Raw genomic sequence first — 19,240 nt, 5'->3', positions numbered from 1 at the left:
AAAAACACAATGCTGGCCACAACGGTCGGATGCAAAACTCTGTAGCTGACGATCCTGATATTGTATTCGTGAACAACGTTCTGTTAGAAAATTCAGGATGTTTTCAGGGTAATATTTAAATTCAGGCGATAGACCGTAAGAGTCAAAAAATGTCCCGAGGCCATTTTGTTCCACAGCTAGCGCCAACCAGTGTTCACCGGGTAAATGGACAGGATGAGTGTTTACCACAAAGTAGGCCGGTAGTCGAATGTTTTTTGGGACGGTAGACAGCTGATCAGACGCGTACACGCCACCAAAATAATCTCCCAGCAGGCTCGATAATATGCCATCCAATTCGTGATTATCCATTAATAATAATCCACCAATACCTCTCTCTTTGAGTTTATCTCCAGAATGGAGTCGTAACACGCATACACAATGAGTGTAGCCGTGGCTCTCAGAGGTTCTCCAAAGCGCATCTCCATCCTCAGGTTGCCGGTGGAAACGGTTGAAAGCGCCTCCGAGTCATCCGCTGTGTTCAGATTAAAGGCAAAGAGTGTATACCCCTGTTGATATTCCAACCTATTAATCGATAGAGGCAAATCTTTCAATTGTCTTGAAGTGGCTGTAAACAGATTATAAAATTCTCTGACCGATGTTCCCTGGTAAAAAGTAGGTTGGAAGGCTTTCGATGGAATCTGTTTTCCGTCTCTGGACAACGCCAGATATTCCACATTCATGTGGCGAAAATTAAAAGGCGAAAGATCTCGACGTCCTGTGTAAGCTTCGTGATCCACTAATCCTAAGACGATATATTTAGGAATGGCGCCGAGAAAGAGGTTCTCCAGATTACATATCCTCGAATTTTGTGGAATGGAATAAGTTTTGACGGTCACGCGTGAGAGCGGGTACATGGCGTTTGCTTTTAGTAAAGCAGACTCGTGACCCAAACGTACGGCGGGTGAAATATTAACTTTCTTCACAAAAAGCGATGCACCCAGCAGTTTCAGCTTGTAGGTGGAATCACGCGCCCCCATCAGGCAAAAAGCATCACACTCGCGTGTCAGTTTAATTCTGAGATCGACGGAATTTAAAAGAAGTCTTTCACAGAAAAATATATCAGAATGCAGGGGTCCTATCAGATCCACTTCTCTGGAGTTTTCTGTAAAAGTCGCTCGTTGATTAAGGCCTAAATTGCGTCCGTTAATTACAACGGCGGAATCGTGTGCGCCTGCGGTGTCTTTGAAGAACAATCCCGCCCTGAATTGGGAATTCAAACTCGCTTCAGAAAAGTTCAGCAGGGTTTCAATGATCGCTCTGTAGGGGTGCGTGGCGCTGGACTGTGAAATCAGACGATCGCCGAGAACCACGTCACATTGTGAGAAAATCGTGTTTAACGGGTAATTAATCAGACCGGTGGCAGCACCATCATCTAGCGGGCTGCCGTCATCGTTTGTAATTTTCACCCGCAAAAATAGAAGAGTGTCGTTTAAATCCAAATATTTTTCTCCATCTCCGGGGACAAAAAATTCTACAGGCCCGCCGTCCGTCAGGGCCGCTATGGGTAAAATTTCGCTGTAGATCTTATCTTCGATAGACAACTGAGTCATGGGTACGGTGAAGAGATCCAGTTCACTCAGCGTACATTCTGACGATTTGCTGTGGAGCAGTGACATGATTAAAAAATATCAGAGCCCGTCTGGCGAGACTTCCTCCTCTTTTGCTTGCGTTTTGTAACTGGAGCTTTGATGCGCCGGTCGCTTCGTGATGTAGATGTCTTTAAACGCCTGCCGGGGGGTCTTTTGCGAACACGCCTTGACAGAACCATGAGGCCTGACCCCTCTTGGGCATTAGGGTCATTGATTTTACCGACGGCTCTCGTCAACACATCTGACACGATTCCTGTAGCGGCCTTTTTGAGATGCGGTTTAGCCAGAGCAAATCCTTTTTTAACAAAAGGTGATATGAATCGAAACAGTCTTGAAAATATCGATCCAAAGCCACGTCCGTACATATAAGGAACACCGCTAAAACCTGGTAAACCATGACCGGCCTGAGTGACGTAATAATTGATAAAACGGTTGGGATCGTTTCTCTGCAGGTGATAAATCATGTCTGCAAGACGTACGAGCGTAACTGACTCTCTCACCCTGTTTCACGAGCGTTATATTATTGTATTTCTCTGATGTGCGGGCCTGAAATGAAGCCTCACCGTTGTTTTTCCGTATAAGAAGTGAATCGGCTCATTCTGATCAGATTTTATTTCGATATGAATGCTTTCTATATGATTCGTAGAAACGCTGATGTAATCCACAGGATTAAACACATGAGTGACCGTGTGACCGAAGGCCCCTTCAACTTTCACCGTACGTAATAAAGGCGCAAAGACGTCCCCGACCAACTGCTCGGTCACGACATCCGTGTAGCAGTAAAACTGATATACAGGTGCTGGCCAGTAAATTAGAATATCATCAAAAGGTTGAAAATATTTCAGTAATTCCATTCAAAACGTGAAACTTGTACATTATATTCATGCAATGCACACAGACCAATGTATTTCCAATGTTCATTACATTTAAATTTGATATTCATAAGTGACAACTAATGAAAACTCCAAATTTGGTATCTCAAAAAATTAGAATATTCTGAAAAGGCTGAATATAGAAGACACCTGCTGCCACTCTAATCAGCTGATTTACTCAAAACACCTGCAAAGGCCTTTAAAAGGTCCCTCAGTCTTGTTTTGAAGGCACCACAATCATGGGGAAGACTTCTGACTTAACAGCTGTCCAAAAGACAATCATTGACACCTTGCACAAGGAGGGCAAGACACAAAAGGTGATTGCTAAAGAAGCTGGCTGTTCGCAGAGCTCTGTTTCCAAGCACATTAACAGACAGGCGAAGGGACGGAAAAAATGTGGTAGAAAAAAGTGTACAAGCTCTAGGGATAACCGCACCCTGCAGAGAATTGTGACGACAAACCCATTCAAAAATGTGGGGGAGATCCACAAAGAGTGGACTGCAGCTGGAGTCAGCGCTTCAAGAACCACCACGAGGAGACTCATGAAAGACATGGGATTCAGGTGTCGCATTCCGTGTGTCAAGCCACTCTTGAACAAGAAACAGCGCAAGAAGCGTCTCGCCTGGGCCAAGGACAAAAAGGACTGGACTGATGCTGAGTGGTCCAAAGTTATGTTTACTGATGAAAGCAAGTTCTGCATTTCCTTTGGAAATCAAGGACCCAGAGTCTGGAGGAAGAGCGGAGAAGCACAGAATCCACGTTGCATGAGGTCCAGTGTAAAGTTTCCACCGTCAGTGATGGTGTGGGGTGCCATGTCATCTGCCGGTGTTGGCCCACTCTGTTTCCTGAGGTCCAGGGTCAATGCAGCCGTCTACCAGGAAGTTTTAGAGCACTTCATGCTTCCTGCTGCTGACCAACTTTATGGGAATGCAGACTTCACCTTTCAACAGGACTTGGCACCTGCACACAGTGCCAAAACCACCAGCACCTGGTTCAAGGACCATGGTATCCCTGTCCTTGATTGGCCAGCAAACTCGCCTGACCTTAACCCCATAGAAAATCTATGGGGTATTGTGAAGCGGAGGATGCAATACGCTAGACCCAACAATGCAGAGGAGCTGAAGACGACTATCAGAGCAACCTGGGCTCTCATAACACCTGAGCAGTGCCACAGACTGATCGAGTCCATGCCACGCCGCATTACTGCAGTTATTGAGGCAAAAGGAGCCCCGACTAAGTATTGAGTGCTATACATGCACATTCTTTTCATGTTCATTCTTTTCAGTTGGCCAACATTAGAGAAACAAACATTTTTTCATTGGCCTTTAGAATATTCTAATTTTCTGAGATACCAGATTTGATGTTTTCATTGGTTGTCACCTATAAATATCAAAATTAAACGTAATAAACATCGGAAATACATTGGTCTGTGTGCATTGCATGAATATAATGTACAAGTTTCACGTTTTGAATGGAATTAATGAAATATTTTCAACCTTTTGATGATATTCTAATTTACTGGCCAGCACCTGTAGACCGCCTGTTAAATCGGGTGGGTGAGGCGCCGATTTGATCGGTTCATCGAGGCCTGAAGTACCTTCAGGCGTCAACCACTCACCCGCGTTGAAACCTAACAGATAGGCCAGAGGCGCTAAAAATCTAAATTCTATTTCATCACCGATCTGATATTTGAGAATGGGGTCGGGGAATCTGTGAATGAGATAGAAATCAGGATCAATCTTTCTCATAGCAGTCTCACATTCCATTCTAAGTGTTTGGATAGCTTTATAATATCCGGGAGTAATCGGAGCTCTGTTGATTTTCTTAGGTTCTTTCACTCGTCGCCATTCAACAAACGCACGATCGTTCGGTAAATTAAACCACGAGTGCACGTAAGTGATTTCAGACAGTCCCACTTGCCACCTGCCATTGAGATTGATGTGACGGGCTAGATCGGTTCTGTAACTGGCAATCGTGTTATTTTTAAACACTTCGTTACTGGCGTTAGAGGGCAATGTTATATAAAAACCCTCCTCTTGTCTCAGATCCATTTTTTTATTGTATCTGTTTTTTAAACGTCGTGCAGGTCTGAGGCTTTAATCCAACTGGAAAATTTTTGAGGCCAGCCAAGCCATTTAACAAAAACTTGCTTCTGGCCTCTGTAAGTTCTGCGCTTTAAAATTTTTTCAACGTGGAAGGATCGTTCGGTCGATAAGTTTACTTTCTGCAATTCGGGTTCATAAAATGACCCTTCAATTTTTTCCCCATCAAAATCTTTGAGTTTATAAACCGGCGGTGCTCGATGAAGACACTGGTCCACTGTGAACAGCTCGTGCGTGAAACTCTGCTCATATTTTTTATCAAAAACACCTCTGAGTTTGGAAATTCTCACAACGTCACCCCTGTTAAACTTCATTTTCTTTGCAGGCTTCGGTGCGGTGGTCCCGTAAAGGTTGCGAAACACTTGCCATTGATTTTCCGTGTTAACTTCAAAGGGGGCCATTTTGATAGAAGTGTGGTAGCTATGATTATAACCTTTCACCAAATCTTGAATCACATCTATGTAGCGATGGGTGTTTTTGGCTGTGAAATATCTCCACATTCTACCTTTTAGAGTCCTGTTAAATCTCTCCACAACGCTGGCCTTTACGCTGCTGGCTGTGGCAAAATGCACAATTTCGTGTTTCTTCATGAGGGCTTCAAATTTCTTATTAAAAAATTCTTTACCGGAATCCGTTTGCAATTTTTTAGGGACACCGCTGTCTTTCAAAACTGAAGCAAAAGCTTCTGTAACATCTTTCCCCGATTTGTTTTTCAGGGCTCGTACATAGGCTTTCTTTGAAAATACATCTATGACGGTTAATAGGTAATTAAAGCCGTCGTTTGATTTTGACAAGGCCTGCATGTCGCATAAGTCAGCTTGAAACTGTTTTAGCGGCCCTGAGACAAAAACCTTATTTCTCGGAAAATGAACTCTTGCAGGTTTGTGAAGTGTATAGGCGTCTTGTTCTGAGAGAAAATCGCGAGCCTTATCCGATGAAACTTTCTCCCCAATATCTTGTTGTAAACCGGTTCTAAACCTTTCCACACCACCGTAACTACCCTGATGTTCTGGTGTAAAATAAACCTTTTTCATTACCTCCTCCATCTCTGATGAATGGTTGGCAAAAATGATGCATAAGTGTTTTCATTAGTTCTTTTTATTTCATAAATTGTACACACAATCTAATCAGAACTAAAAACAGTCGTCAAATATAATGAATAAAATCACACAGTCTAATCTAAACACTAGTCAGAACTAAAATCTAATCATACTGTAAAAACAGCAGTCGTCAAATATAATGAATAAAATCACACAGTCTAATCATACTGTAAAAAACAGCCGTCAAATATAATCTAAACACTAGTCAGAACTAAAAACAGTCGTCAAATATAATGAATAAAATCACACAGTCTAATCATACTGTAAAAAACAGCCGTCAAATATAATCTAAACACTAGTCAGAACTAAAAACAGTCGTCAAATATAATGAATAAAATCACACAGTCTAATCTAAACACTAGTCAGAACTAAAAACTAATCATACTGTCGTCAAATATAATAATAAAGTTGTAGAAGAGACCCTCCGCAGCTCGCTCACTCCATCACCACCCCGGACAGCGCATCCAGGTCAGCTTTGGACAGGCGATCGTACACCGGAAAAATGTCTTTGTGAATGGGCATCACAGCCCTGAATCCGTGCAGCTGCGTCACAGCCATGGTGAACAGAATCTCAGTGTCCAGAGGCTGGAAGCCGTGCAGACTGAGAAAACTTTGAAGAGCCGGAATCAGTTTAGGTGTTAAAACCCTGCGAATAATGTCCGTAAAGTGAAAATCGTAAAATAATTCATTTTCAGCTACGTAAAGACATTCGTGTTGCCGTTGACTGGGGTGATCGATCTTGCATCCGTGGCAGATGGTTGGTAAGTGAGCTTTGATCGCCATGTTGACCAAGTGAAGAAGACCCATTTTCACACGGTCTACTTTGTCTTCTGAAAACACCCAGTCAGGCAGACGGTGAGGCTCCTCATCGGTGCTCTGGATGTCGAGGGGTTGCACATCCTCCTCCTCCTCCTCATGACCTGGCGGCGACTCAGGGTTTGATGTCACCAAAGGTGGATCAGCCCCATCGACCCAGGGCCTGAATGATACGTTCTCTGGAACCTCCATGATGGTGGGGAGTCGTGGTAGGTTATCCTCTGGAAAACACGATGGTGCCGATGCGGGCCTCGGACTGCCGTTGTATCTCGGCGGTGGTGGTGATGGTAGCGATCTGGACCTCGGACTGGTGTTGTATCTCGGTGGTGATGAATCCGTTAGTACCCAGCTCGGTGGTGGGCTCCAAAGGTCTTTAAGGGTCGTCTGATTGTAGAACCCCGTCATGCTGATGCCTAGATCGTCTGGATGAAATGGTTTCTAACTGTAAGCTCTTTATAACTAGTGCTGGGTGGGGGGGCGTGGTATGATGATGCAACCTCCTCCTCCTCCTCCTCCTCCTAAGGCAGGTCTTAGAACTCCAGCTTTTTTCGCACTGTCAGAATGTCGTTCCAACAGCGGCTGGTACGAAAAAGTGAAGTAATACGATCCTCCACTTCATTTATTTTTTCACACCAGGCTTCGAAAGGTACAACCTGTAGAAGGCGGTAAATTCCGCATACAGAATGCACATTCTCCAGCACAAAAAAGAGCTCAAATCCTCTCACACGGACCGAGGCCTTGAACATCCACTCTCCATCAGCATCCTCTTCCCCCTCCCATGAAGCGCTGAATGCTGTCACAGCGTTCTGGATTTCATCCAACGTTGGAAGAGCTTGCGGCCCGCTGCGATTGACAGGCGGACGAGGTCTCTCTTCATCATCTCTGTGCACCTTGCGTGGAACAGCCAGCCTGAGCACAGCCCAATCGTTGTAGGAGAGAACCGCTGGTGAGTTTGATAAATAGGATTTAAGAGGTTCGCCCTCAACCACATCTTGGATTAAACACAGTTCCTTAGTGTCGTAGCTGAACCGGTACCCAAAACTACCGGAATAGCCGTAAGGTTCCAACTGCCATATTTGCTCCAAGATCTCTTTACCGCCGAAAGGAGGAACCTGCACTCTGCAGATGTAAAATGTAGATTTGCGGGGGGCACCAATTCCAGCCGGCATCTGATGTATAGCGATGGATTTTTCACAAAGCATGGTTTTTGACAGCGGCGTATCCACGCTCTCTTCTTTCACTTTTTGAGTTGAAGTTGAAGCGTCGGATGTAGTAGGCACCTCTTCCTCGTGGCTTGGTGCTTCATGCATCTCCTCGTGGTTCATCATTTTTTCTTAGAGCTCGGCTTTTCACCATTCGGACAGATCTGAGCTTTTAAAGCGTTATACACAATAGGATTACACTCAGAAGGGAGGGGGCTGTGGGAACCGCTGGGTAACACAATAAGAAACTTCACGCGCCATTACACACATTAGCCTATGACGTGGGGAATCATCGACATCTGGACACGTTCAACAATACGCCATTGATGATGCGGCGTGGGGGGGTCTAGCCCATCTGGACGATCAACAATACACATGTCCATTTGATTAATGATACGGAAGGGGGGGCAAAGATTGAACAATACACCTGTCCATTTGATTAATGATAGGAAGGGGGGGCAAGGTCAAGGGTCAAATGGACAATAGGACTGAAAGGTCAAAGAACAATAGACCTGTCAAAAAGTTTGACGAAAGGTATCTTATAATTCTCTCTATTGTGACATCGCCACAAAATTTCTGATGAGTGATCCTAGTCCGACCCCCAATAGAATTGGACAGCTGAAGTTTGTGGGCGTGGCCTATATTCTGAAATGGCGCCCCCTAGGACCATTAAACCTGTCAGCCCCTAGCCATGCTTTGAATGAGGAGTACGAAATCTGGTACACTAATGTGGTGTCTCAGGACCTACAAAAAAGTCTCTTGGAGCCAAGTGCAAAGTCGCACAGGAAGTCGGCCATTTTGGTCCAAGTACTCGATTTAGTGGTTTTCGCACACGTTGTTTGGAGAGTGTTGCACCATCTCCCTTTTCACCAATCGCCTTCAAACTTCTGCTATAGACTCTTAAGACAAAGGGGAGAAAAATCAACCGTCGGATTTTAAATAAGTATAAAGGTGTGGGCGTGGCTAAGCCTCAAACTTTGACCTGTCGCCACACCACTCTTTTTTTCACAGCTCCCTATTGGACTCATTTTACCCAATCACCAGCAATCACTGGCAAATAGCAGCAGACAAGTTGAGGTCACTTGGTCTATAGTACTGGCAGGTTTCGAATAAAGGCGGGGCTTTGGGAGCATGGCGAAATTCGCCATCACGCCATGGAAATACGTTTTTCTCTCACTTCTTCAATCATTGTGACATCGCCACAAAATTTCTGATGAGTGATCCTAGTCCGACCCCCAATAGAATTGGACAGCTGAAGTTTGTGGGCGTGGCCTATTTTCTGAAATGGCGCCCCCTAGGACCATTAAACCTGTCAGCCCCTAGCCATGTTTTGAATGAGGAGTACGAAATCTGGTACACTAATGAAGTGTCTCAGGACCTACAAAAACGTCTCTTGGAGCCAAGTGCAAAGTCGCACAGGAAGTCGGCCATTTTGGTCCAAGTACTCGATTTAGTGGTTTTCGCACACGTTGTTTGGAGAGTGTTGCACCATCGCCCTTTTTACCAATCGCCTTCAAACTTCTGCTATATACGCTTAAGACAAAGGGGAGAAAAATCAACCGTCTGATTTTAAATAAGTATAAAGGTGTGGGCGTGGCTAAGCCTCAAACTTTGACCTTTCGCCATTACATTACTTCACTTAACAACTCCCATGTGCATGATCAGATCTATATCAAACTGTGTCTGTGTGATCATTGACCACATCTCAAGACAATGACAATGTGGACAGATGACATCACCTAAGCCCCGCCCCCTGACTACAGGAAGCCTATTGTTTTATGGTTAACTGCCCATATTTGCCCCCTCTAATTTAGTCAACACCACACAAAGGTCATGCACCGTCTTCATGATGCTGTAATGACCATTCAGATCTGATAGCTTTTCAGAAAGGGAGGGGCTTTGATGCCATGGCGAATTCTGTTCTGGTGGACGTTTCTGTTCCGCGGATGTGCCCTGGTGTCCCGGGCTGCCGGCCAGGAAGGAGCGGCGGGGAGCTGGGTTTGGAGAGTGTCAGGGATGGAGCGGAGGGGGTGCGGACGGAGGGCGAGCAGCTTCGCTGCGAGGGCCGAACGACGCTGCTTGCAGCTTTAGTTGTATTTTATTTTTTTTATATGGCATACTCATTGTGGAGCGGAAGGAAACTGTCAGAGAGTGAGAACCAGGAAGAGCGTCTCATCTCCACGGCGACGTTGGGGATTCCCTCAAAATGAACTTGTTGCAGTGATGTCATCCAGGAACCCCTGGTCGAAGCGCTGAGAGCACAGCTGCATGAGATCAGGACAGATTTTTTTCAGCTGTGCCGGAGAGGATAAAGACGACGTGGGATCAGCAGTTCGGGGAGCAACTCTTACCCATGGGTTGTCTCCCTGCTCCTCACTCCCGTTGAGTTCCGTGTCCGATTGTAATCAAATAGAGTGTGCGTGTTTTAGATGTCCTACGCTAGACAGACGGTGGTTATAGTTTCGTTTGTTAGTTTTGTTTATCTTAATCCATACGTGTAGAACACCAGCCTTTAATTTGTAAAGTTTTAGAGGTTCCAGTTTAACCAGAAAGCTTGGTATATTTTGTTGTATTTTATTCCTGGGGCTTGTTCCCCAGCCCCTTTTCGTTTGTGTAACTGGTATCCTGTGAGGCGGTTATATCCCCTCCTTTTATTTTATTAAAAGATATTAAAAGATTGTTATTTAACAACCCGACGACTCCTCCCACTCCTTTCCCTCTAGTCATCCTTGTACCTTCATCTGATTACCTGTGCCCGGATCCTAAACTTGAGCCGTAACAGTAAGCAAATACATTTTTTTAACACTGAACTATTTTTCAAAGACAAATTCTTATTTTATGACTGTATGATGTGTAAATATTTGCACTTTGACCAACTTAACTTCGATCAGGGAAAGCTTTACTTACATTAGTGTCCTCTCCATTGTTGGGAAACACTGAAAACAGGCAAGCCCTGGATTTAATGAGGGAAGTAAACAAGATTTTTACTTCCATCAAATTTATTTAATGGAAACTTAATGAGTCTGGCATATGATAACATTACAAAAAAGCTGCCATACAGATCAAATAAATAAATTCAGCTTATTCAGTCTGGAATATAGGTAACAGAAAAAACTGACATATTTGAAGGTAATATGTTGCATTTTTTCAGAACAAAAGTGCATAAATCTACTGAACATATATTCAGCCTGGAGCTTCAGTACAGTGAGGCGAATACAACGAAATAGAGCAGAGTGACACATATACTCATCTTAAACTTAGCTGTCCTCCCATACTCCCTCCCCTGCCTCTTTTCCCCCTACATCCTCCTGTTGTGTGAGGTGGGCAAATGTCAACATTGTGCTACTTTGACACTCACTCATCTCTCGAGTTTGAAGAACGTGACTCACCGACTTCCACCCGTTCTAGTCCGATGCGAGAACAAAGTGCGCCGTTACAGTAACAAAGGATTTGGTGGCAACCGATGTCCATGCATCGCATGTGAGCACTATCCCGTTTGCCTTCTTCATGAACTCCAGAACGCTTGCTTTGGTTTCCTCGTAGAGGTGGGGGACTTCTTTTTCTGCTAAGTGTTTTCGGTGAGGAAGTTTATAGCACGGCTCCATGGTGAGCAACCGAAACCCCCTGTTGTTCACTACTGAATACGGGCGTAGATCCGTCACGATAAAAGTAGCTATTGCTTTTGTAATGCTGCTCGCCTTCTCTGAGTTCTTCGGTAGTTTGGAGGCAGTCTCCAGGATGGAGAAAGAGGTCAAAGAGGTAGTGCCTCTCACTAAACAGTTCGGGCGGCGCGCGCGTTAAGACTCCGCATACGTGTTTTTATTTTTTAGTATCAGCTTCGCAACAAAACTTTGATGTTATGTTTTTTTAAGCATCAACGTTCATTAATCGATGCCGAAACAACATGTTAAGCTTTTAGATGCATCGCCATATCGATTATTTGCACCCACCCCTAACTACAAATAGGAAAAAGAGGCTACAATTTGCACCGGATCACCAAAACTGGACAGTTGAAGACTGGAAAAATGTTTCCTGGTCTGATGAGTCTCCATTTCTGCTGAGAGATTCAGATGGTAGAGTCGGAATTTGGTGTAAACAGAATGAGAACATGGATCCATCATGCCTTGTTACCACTGTGCAGGCTGGTGGTGGAGGTGTAATGGTGTGGAGGATGTTTTCTTGGCACATTTTAGGCCCCTTAGTGCCAACTGGAATGGTTTAAATGCCACGGGCTACCTGAGCATTGTTTCTGACCATGTCCATCCCATCATGTACTACAATTGTTAAAGCTGGGTGTAAAATAATTTGTTGTTTGTTATAAACAAGAGAGTTAGTTATTGATATAAACTTCATCAGACACAGTATGCTTACGATACCCTTGTATGGGTTGCTCCCGGCGGTCCGGAGGGTTGCAGTCAGAGTGCTGAGGTCACCGGATGTCAAAACCACGATACTCAGAGATTGGTAGCTTCCTCTGAGTTCAGTTTCCCCGGCCATGAGAGGCAACCTGGGTAGCGATGAGTACCGAATTCGGTACTTTTTAAGGTACCGACCGAATTCCACAGTACTGACTGAGCACCGATTCACGTCATTTGAAACGGTGCCTGCTTTTTCAGAGCACAGATGACACAGTATTTTGGAGAAATTACTGCATAGTAATTTCCTCATGAGGGCAGACCCTCAACACAGTTCTCCACACCTTCATCTCCTCACGCTTAGACTACTGTAACTCTCTTTTCACGTGTCTGAGCAGAACCTCCCTGAACCGTCTACAGGTGGTTCAGAACGCCTGTGCTCGGCTTCTGACCAAGTCCTCCAAACACACCCACATCACCCCGCTTCTCCTCCAGCTTCACTGGCTGCCAGTCAACTTCAGGGTTCATTTCAAGATCCTGGTTCTGGTCTATAGGGCCTTACATGGACAAGCACCATCTTACATTGGTGATCTTCTTAGTCCCTACACCCCCAGCAGGTCCCTGAGGTCCAGTGATCAAAGCCTACTGGTTGTGCAGCACCAGGCTAAAGGTCAAAGGTGACAGATCATCTGCTGCTGTGGCCCCCAGACTCTGGACCTCTCTCCCCCTGAGCCTGAGATCAGTGGACTCAGTGGTCTCCTTCAAAAAGCAGCTGAAGACTCTTAGGTGTGTTCTTGCTGTGTCGTTCTAATTCCATATTGTGTTCTTTTTTTAAAACACAGAAACGGTTTTGTTACCTGTTGACGCTACGTTTCGCCGACAGCTGCCGGCTTCTTAAGCGTCAGCGGCGAGCCTTCTTCTGAGCAAAGTCATCTTTCAAGTCTTTGAAATCCATCTTTCTAGCCAACTGACTTTCAATGGATTACATGGCAAGACTGCAAAGTCTGTTCTGGGACATAGTGGACCTCAAATAGTTTTTTACCAGTTTTAGCTCACTGAAAGCTGTCTCACCTCCAGAAACGGTCGCAGGCAATGTGCTAAATATTCGCAAAGCAATGCACACCTCTCCAAATATGAGCTGCAGTTGCATCCCATCAACTGCATTCAGGAGACCAAGAGGGGACATGTTAGGGGGGCAGCATACACCGAGGTCTGGTGTCTAACTTGCTTTTCAAACTCAGATGTGAGATCCCTGGAATACTTCTTGGTAAGTGGTTGACACACAGCAGAAACTTTATCTTTACTTATCTGCCCAACTTTCAGAACAGCATAGCCATCTTCAGCTATTTCTGCTGTGGTGTGGAACCTGGTGTCCAGATCACGTATGATATTGTCCACAGCTGTGACAAACACCCTGCTCCGAAACACTGTTGCTGCGCTGTCCTGAGCCGTCTCATCATGGCGGCTGTGCTCGCTGTTGAACTGAAGTGGGACATCCATTTGTGTAGCAACCATTGTTGCCTCAGACAGGAGGGACTCCCATCGCACTCTAAGAGCCTGCCTCTCTTGTTTTAAGGCTGAGATATTGGCTACCTCTGCTTCGTGATATTTTTCCTGACTGGAGAATCACATTTCTGTCATCAATGCACTGAAGAACTTTACGCCAGACAGCGAGGAGAACAATAGCATTGAATGACATAAAGTAGTTTTTTAGCCCAATGGCTTCTGATTTGGCTTCACTGGTAAGACTGCATGTCATGAGTACATTATCAAGGGCCTCAGTGACCGAGGGTAGCTGTTGTGCTACAGGTTTAACAGCATCTATCCTTGCACTCCAGCGGGTATCAGAAAGCTACCCCTGTTCTCTTTGTAAACGGCCCATCGCTCTGGGCTGGCACTAACAAATGTGTAAAGGCAGTTGATGTAGCCGAAAAATGTGGCAACTTCTAGGCTCGACTCTGCAGCATGCACACCTACACGGTTTAGTGTGTGGGTGGCACAAGGTGAAGATGTAGCCAGACTACTTTTCTTTGGTATTTTGGCTTGGACTCCCTTAACTTTCCCTGACCTCTGCAGGCCTCGATGTCTATCCCTTTGTCATGAAGCACATTTTCAATCATTTCTGCAATCTCCTCTCCTGTCTGTTTGTTAAAGTCCTTGAATTCAAGGAACCGCTCATTAATCTCCCACTCATGTGCTCCTTAGTTGTAATTCACATATCTTAGGAGTACAACATTTTGCTCAGTATGGGAAATGTCTGATGTGGCATCACAGAGGACTGAAAAATAAATAGCATCCTGTCTTTCCTTCAGAACTGTTTTCAAAACTCTTCTGCCACACAAATCATTGAACTCATTCTGACTGTCAGAGCTCAGGTAGTGGGTCAGCCTGGTTCCTTCTTTCTCGTCCCTGGCTTTTTGCAAGTGCTCATTAAGCAGTGGGTCATAATGTGACAATGTGCCCAGAAAATGACCATATTGTGGATGTCATCTAAGGTGTTGGTTTGACCCCTGAAAGGTCAATCTCTGGATGCCAAGTGCAGCGTTACATCCAGAATTCTCTGCAACAGCGCTCTATTTCCTTCCATTTCTGTTTGCATCTGATTTTGCAGATGGCAGTCAGTGCCACTAGCTGCCATCACTGACTGTTTTAAGGTTTTCATTTAAAGTAGCAGTCTCTGTGTGCTTTACTCTTTTCATGGTCTGGGAATTCATCATACACTCGACGCCACTTCACATCAGACATTTTATATCCATCTAAGCTAGTCAGTGCACTAAGGGACGGTCTATTCTGCAAACTGGAGAAAAGGACACATGGGATGCAATACAGTGCATCTTTGCTTTGGCTGTAGCAGGGTATATGCAGAGATCTCAAAATTAAATTTAAGACTTTTTAAGACCTTCTAAAAATAAAATGAAGACTATCACAATGAACTAATCAGCGGCTAAACACTCATATACTGTTTTTACATACTGCATTGCTTCGTTTTCTACTTCATAACGGGTTACGTTCATCCGGGACAGCGAGGCTGTAGCAGTCATACGTAAAGCCACGTGGTACAAAAATGCAAGCCGTGCGCATAGAAGAACAAATACTTATTTTACTAGTTTGCATGCATCTATTTTTCATACCTGCAGACTCAGAGGCTGTGAAAAAAGTAAATTTACCCCCCCCCCCCACCCCCCCACCCCAAACAAGGTCCCTGTGTGCTGCAGACTCTATTCTTTACATTTACATACATTTATTTTATTGAGAATAATAATAAAAAACATGTTATGTGATTTATTTTCTACCAGTCATTAGCGATGGGTATCGAATTCGGTACTTTTTAAGGTGCCAACCGAATTCCATAGTACTGACTGAGCACCGATTCACGTCGTTTCAAACGGTGCCTCGTTTCGGTACCCGTCCTTCATAACGAGAACTTGCCAAGACAGCTGCGCATGTGCAAGAGCGTTATGTCGTTGGTCGCTGCGAGCCAGTTGTAAACAGAGCAGCATGGTAGAAAGAACGCACGCTAAAGCTTGGGTCCACTTCACTAAATGTGATGGGTAACTGGGTGATGATGAAACCAGCGACAACGATCTAAGTGAGACATCCTCATCTTAATCTGCTCCGGTAGGTAAATAAAATGTTTAAGATAACGTTAGCTTGATATGTTAGCTTCCGTTTCGCTAATGGTGTGTTTGTTTTCTCCTCGGAACCCCAAATTTCCGACTAGAACATGAACGCGCTCTAAAGTTTGGCTTCACTTTACTAAATACGACGGGTGATTGGGTGATGATGAAACCAGCGACAACGATCTAAGTGTGAGGCATCATCGTTTTAATCTGCTCCAGCAGCTAAATAAACTGTTTAAGATAACGTTAGCTTGGTATGTTAGCTTCCTATGCCACCGTTGTTATCATCTAATGGTGCGTTCGCTTTCTGCTCGGAAATTCTAACTTCCCAGTAGTAAAAATCAAATGAAAAAGGAGGCAAAAGGAATGAAGATACACAGTAAATTTAGTTCACAGTAAAGATGTTTGCTTCAGTTTAATTATCAGCTTATAAAACTACAAGGACGATGTTAAAATACAAACAGTTGTATGTTATTTATCGTGATATTTATCAAATATGGTTATATATTGAGAAAAATATATATTTAATTATAAAAGAGAATTAAAATAATAAACACTCAAAAGTATCTAAAATTGGTACCGTTAAGTACCGGTATCGATTCAAATGTCAAAGGTACTCATCCCTACCAGTCGTACTGTTGAAGAGAGCTAAATATAATAAACTGACAGAACTGATCAGATAATGATTAGAGATCATCTAATAATAAATAACAATTATTATGAAACTAATTCACAGAACACCAAACGTATAAACATCTGAAAGTATTCCTAATGACTGTAATGGTTTTTCAGCAGGACGACCAGATCCCAACTCACCTAAAGTGGGACAGAGGCTACTCACGGTGGGACGGGATGCTTCAATGCAACCAGAACATGTAAAAATGGTTTTCAAATAAACTATTCTGCATTTTATCTCTGACATGACTGTTAAATATAAATAAAAGTATTATATGATTGATGTCTTATATATTCTATTTGAATTAAACTTGAACAGCTGTTTCTCTGTTCCTCTCCAGTTACCACAGCTTCACTCAGGCTGGACCTTCTCCTGTGGCTCTGAGTAACTCTAGAAGAAGAAAATATCATTTCTATAGCGCCTCTCAAGATAAAAATCACGAGGCGCTTCAGAAAAACAAAAAATGTTAAAATATAAAAAAGAATTTAGAAAATGGTTAAAATATATTTAAAATGAGCAAAAAAAAGACAATTGTGATTAAAAATGTTAAGAAAGAGAGAGAGTGAACAGGAAAGAGGGAAACCAGTGGATCCTGAGGAAGGTGGAATAGGTGGGGAGAGCAGAATAAAGAGAGAGAGGTGAAGAAGGTCATACAAAAACCAGCTTGAACACGTTGGGACTGTGTTGTGGTGGTTCAACCCGATTTCCACAGAAGCTAGCGATGGATAGCTGCCGCTCTCGGCGGCTAGCAGCAGCCTTGTGGCTAGCACAACACATGTGCGACCTTAAGGAGTTTATGGCCATTGACACGATACCTATTTTCTTCTTGCATATCGTACAGTACGCCTCCCTCACGCTCCCCTCGACTGGCTGCAGCCGTTCTTTGAAATCCGGGATATCCAGCCAGGACGCTGCAAACTTGCACTTTCCCATTCTCGTTGTGCGTTCACGTTCTCCACCATTCTCTTCCGTCTTAGCATGTAGGTGCGTTCGTAATATGCACCGGGAACACCAGAGCGCTCTTTGCACTTTTGAGCTTCCACCCCGTCCGCCCTGGTGCTCTGAGAGATAAATTACTAACGCACCCACAACAGCGTAGTATTTTTTTATCTTTTTATGCTCCCTCCCTCGGTTCGTTAAAAAATAAAACTAAAACAAACTGTTGGCTATCTAATTCAGAAAAAAATCTCTAAATGTAAGACTTTATGAAGCCGTGATAAGACTTTTTAATACTTGTTAAGGGTCTTAATTTTTCCAAAATTGATTTATCACCTTTTAATACTTTTCAAGACTCCGCGGGTACCCTGTGTATGTAACCCAGTCTCGCTTCACTTTTTCTCTCCCATTGGCTGCCTTTATATACTTGAAGTACTCAGGAAACGGCTTTGCCTCTGAATCGTTTGGCATGTCCTGATCTTCATCTCTCTTGGCTAAATTTCTTACAATACTCTATTTCATTGTCCTTAAAATTCAGTGGCCACAAATCTGGGTCGCTGGACTCTAACTCTGCTTTGGTGGAACCCCTATCACATTTATTCAGCTGACTTTGGGTCTCTCCGTCTTCTGAGCTGTCACACTCTCTCCCTTCTTCCTTCACTTCCACTCTTTGTCCTGACCAAACCTGACATTGGGACGGTCCAGGCTCTGTACATAATGACACTGATAGATGTGTTACAATACAGGCTATCATCTTTATCCAAGTTACACCAGTCTTTAAAATTGATGCACAACAGGGAAAATGCAGCACGGACTCCTGCAGGATATTAGCTGTAGTTCTCCATCATCAATACTAGATTTCATATTTTATTGTGTTCAGTGTTATATTAAGTTTATTTATTACAACTACTAACAGCTTTTGTTTCATTTTTGCTCTCTGATGAATTATTTGGAAATGACTGATTTTTGGTTTGTGTTCTAAAAGCTACATAAACAAATTACATCTTGTAAAACCTCCCATAATTCAGTCAGACTTGAAACATTTCATTTCAAGGTGTTTAGTAGATGAAGAGGGTTTATTTTTCTTGTATGGTGCCTTCAAAAAGGTGCTTCACAGTAATGATCTCACAGTAATTTATGTTACATTAACAGACTAAATAACAATGCTTCAACCTGCCCAGCATCCAAAACAATCTATTCATTTTTACTGATTGACATTATCATTATGTGGAAAACAATGTGTTCATCACCAAAAATAGCCTTTCTATATTCCGTTGTAATAGTACTAATAGAGAAGAGAGCCTTAAGTGATTCCCACAGAGCCCCTTAAATGAGGCTGCTAGTTTACATGCTACATTGCTCACCTTCTTGAGGTTCATTGGGTTGTGAGGGGACACCTGCTGACATATCAGCTGCTGATTCTGGTAGGGACAAGGACGACAACCCATTTACCATAATTAGAGGAAACATAGTTCCTCTCACTGTGGATATCAGAGCTAGCTAACAGGCTGAATTTAACCACTCACTAACTAAACCCACCTTTCTTTGAGAAAAACTGTGTGACATACTGACGCCCTCTCTTCAGCCTGTCCTCTTTCTCCTTTCTTTCTTTCCTTTTCTGTGACCCAGACTTTGTTTTTGAACTTGAAGACATAGTTTTACTGCAGCCTCTTACTTGGCCGCTACGCAACCCTCGGCCAGGTGGACTGTACCAATTAATTAGTCAAAATAAAGTAGGGACCTCTGAATAAATATACATTTCATAAATACTAAAAGATTGTTTGTTTAGTGTCTTAAATGAGAAAAAATACTGCAAAGTAAAGTACTTGTGATTTTTAAACTTAATTTTTTTATTCAACTTTGAAACTTTTTTGGGCCCCGGACAGCTGTGGGCCCTTAGAATCTTCCTAATCTTTCACCGCCTTACAGCGCC

At 43.6% G+C, this 19,240-nt stretch overlaps 1 protein-coding gene across 2 annotated transcripts in view; it reads right to left on the bottom strand.

Annotated features, from left to right (window-relative positions):
* Positions 1–19,240, bottom strand: part of LOC107373927 (zinc finger protein 585A) — a 95,253-nt gene that overhangs the window by 63,793 nt on the left and 12,220 nt on the right. Inside the window, exon 10 of one of the 2 annotated variants that reach the window (XR_011519164.1) lies at positions 15,265–18,728. The exons of the other annotated variant lie outside the window; for it this stretch is intronic. The gene's annotated coding sequence lies outside the window, so the exon portion shown is untranslated. Of the gene's footprint in view, positions 1–15,264; positions 18,729–19,240 lie in introns of those variants that run through there. 2 annotated transcript variants of the gene reach the window in all.

The sequence above is a fragment of the Nothobranchius furzeri genome, chromosome 2, assembly GCF_043380555.1.
Source record: "Nothobranchius furzeri strain GRZ-AD chromosome 2, NfurGRZ-RIMD1, whole genome shotgun sequence".
In the NCBI taxonomy this organism is placed as follows: Eukaryota; Metazoa; Chordata; class Actinopteri; order Cyprinodontiformes; family Nothobranchiidae; genus Nothobranchius; species Nothobranchius furzeri.
Note: the sequence above shows the minus strand (reverse complement) of the source record. Positions and strands in the feature narration are given on the sequence as shown.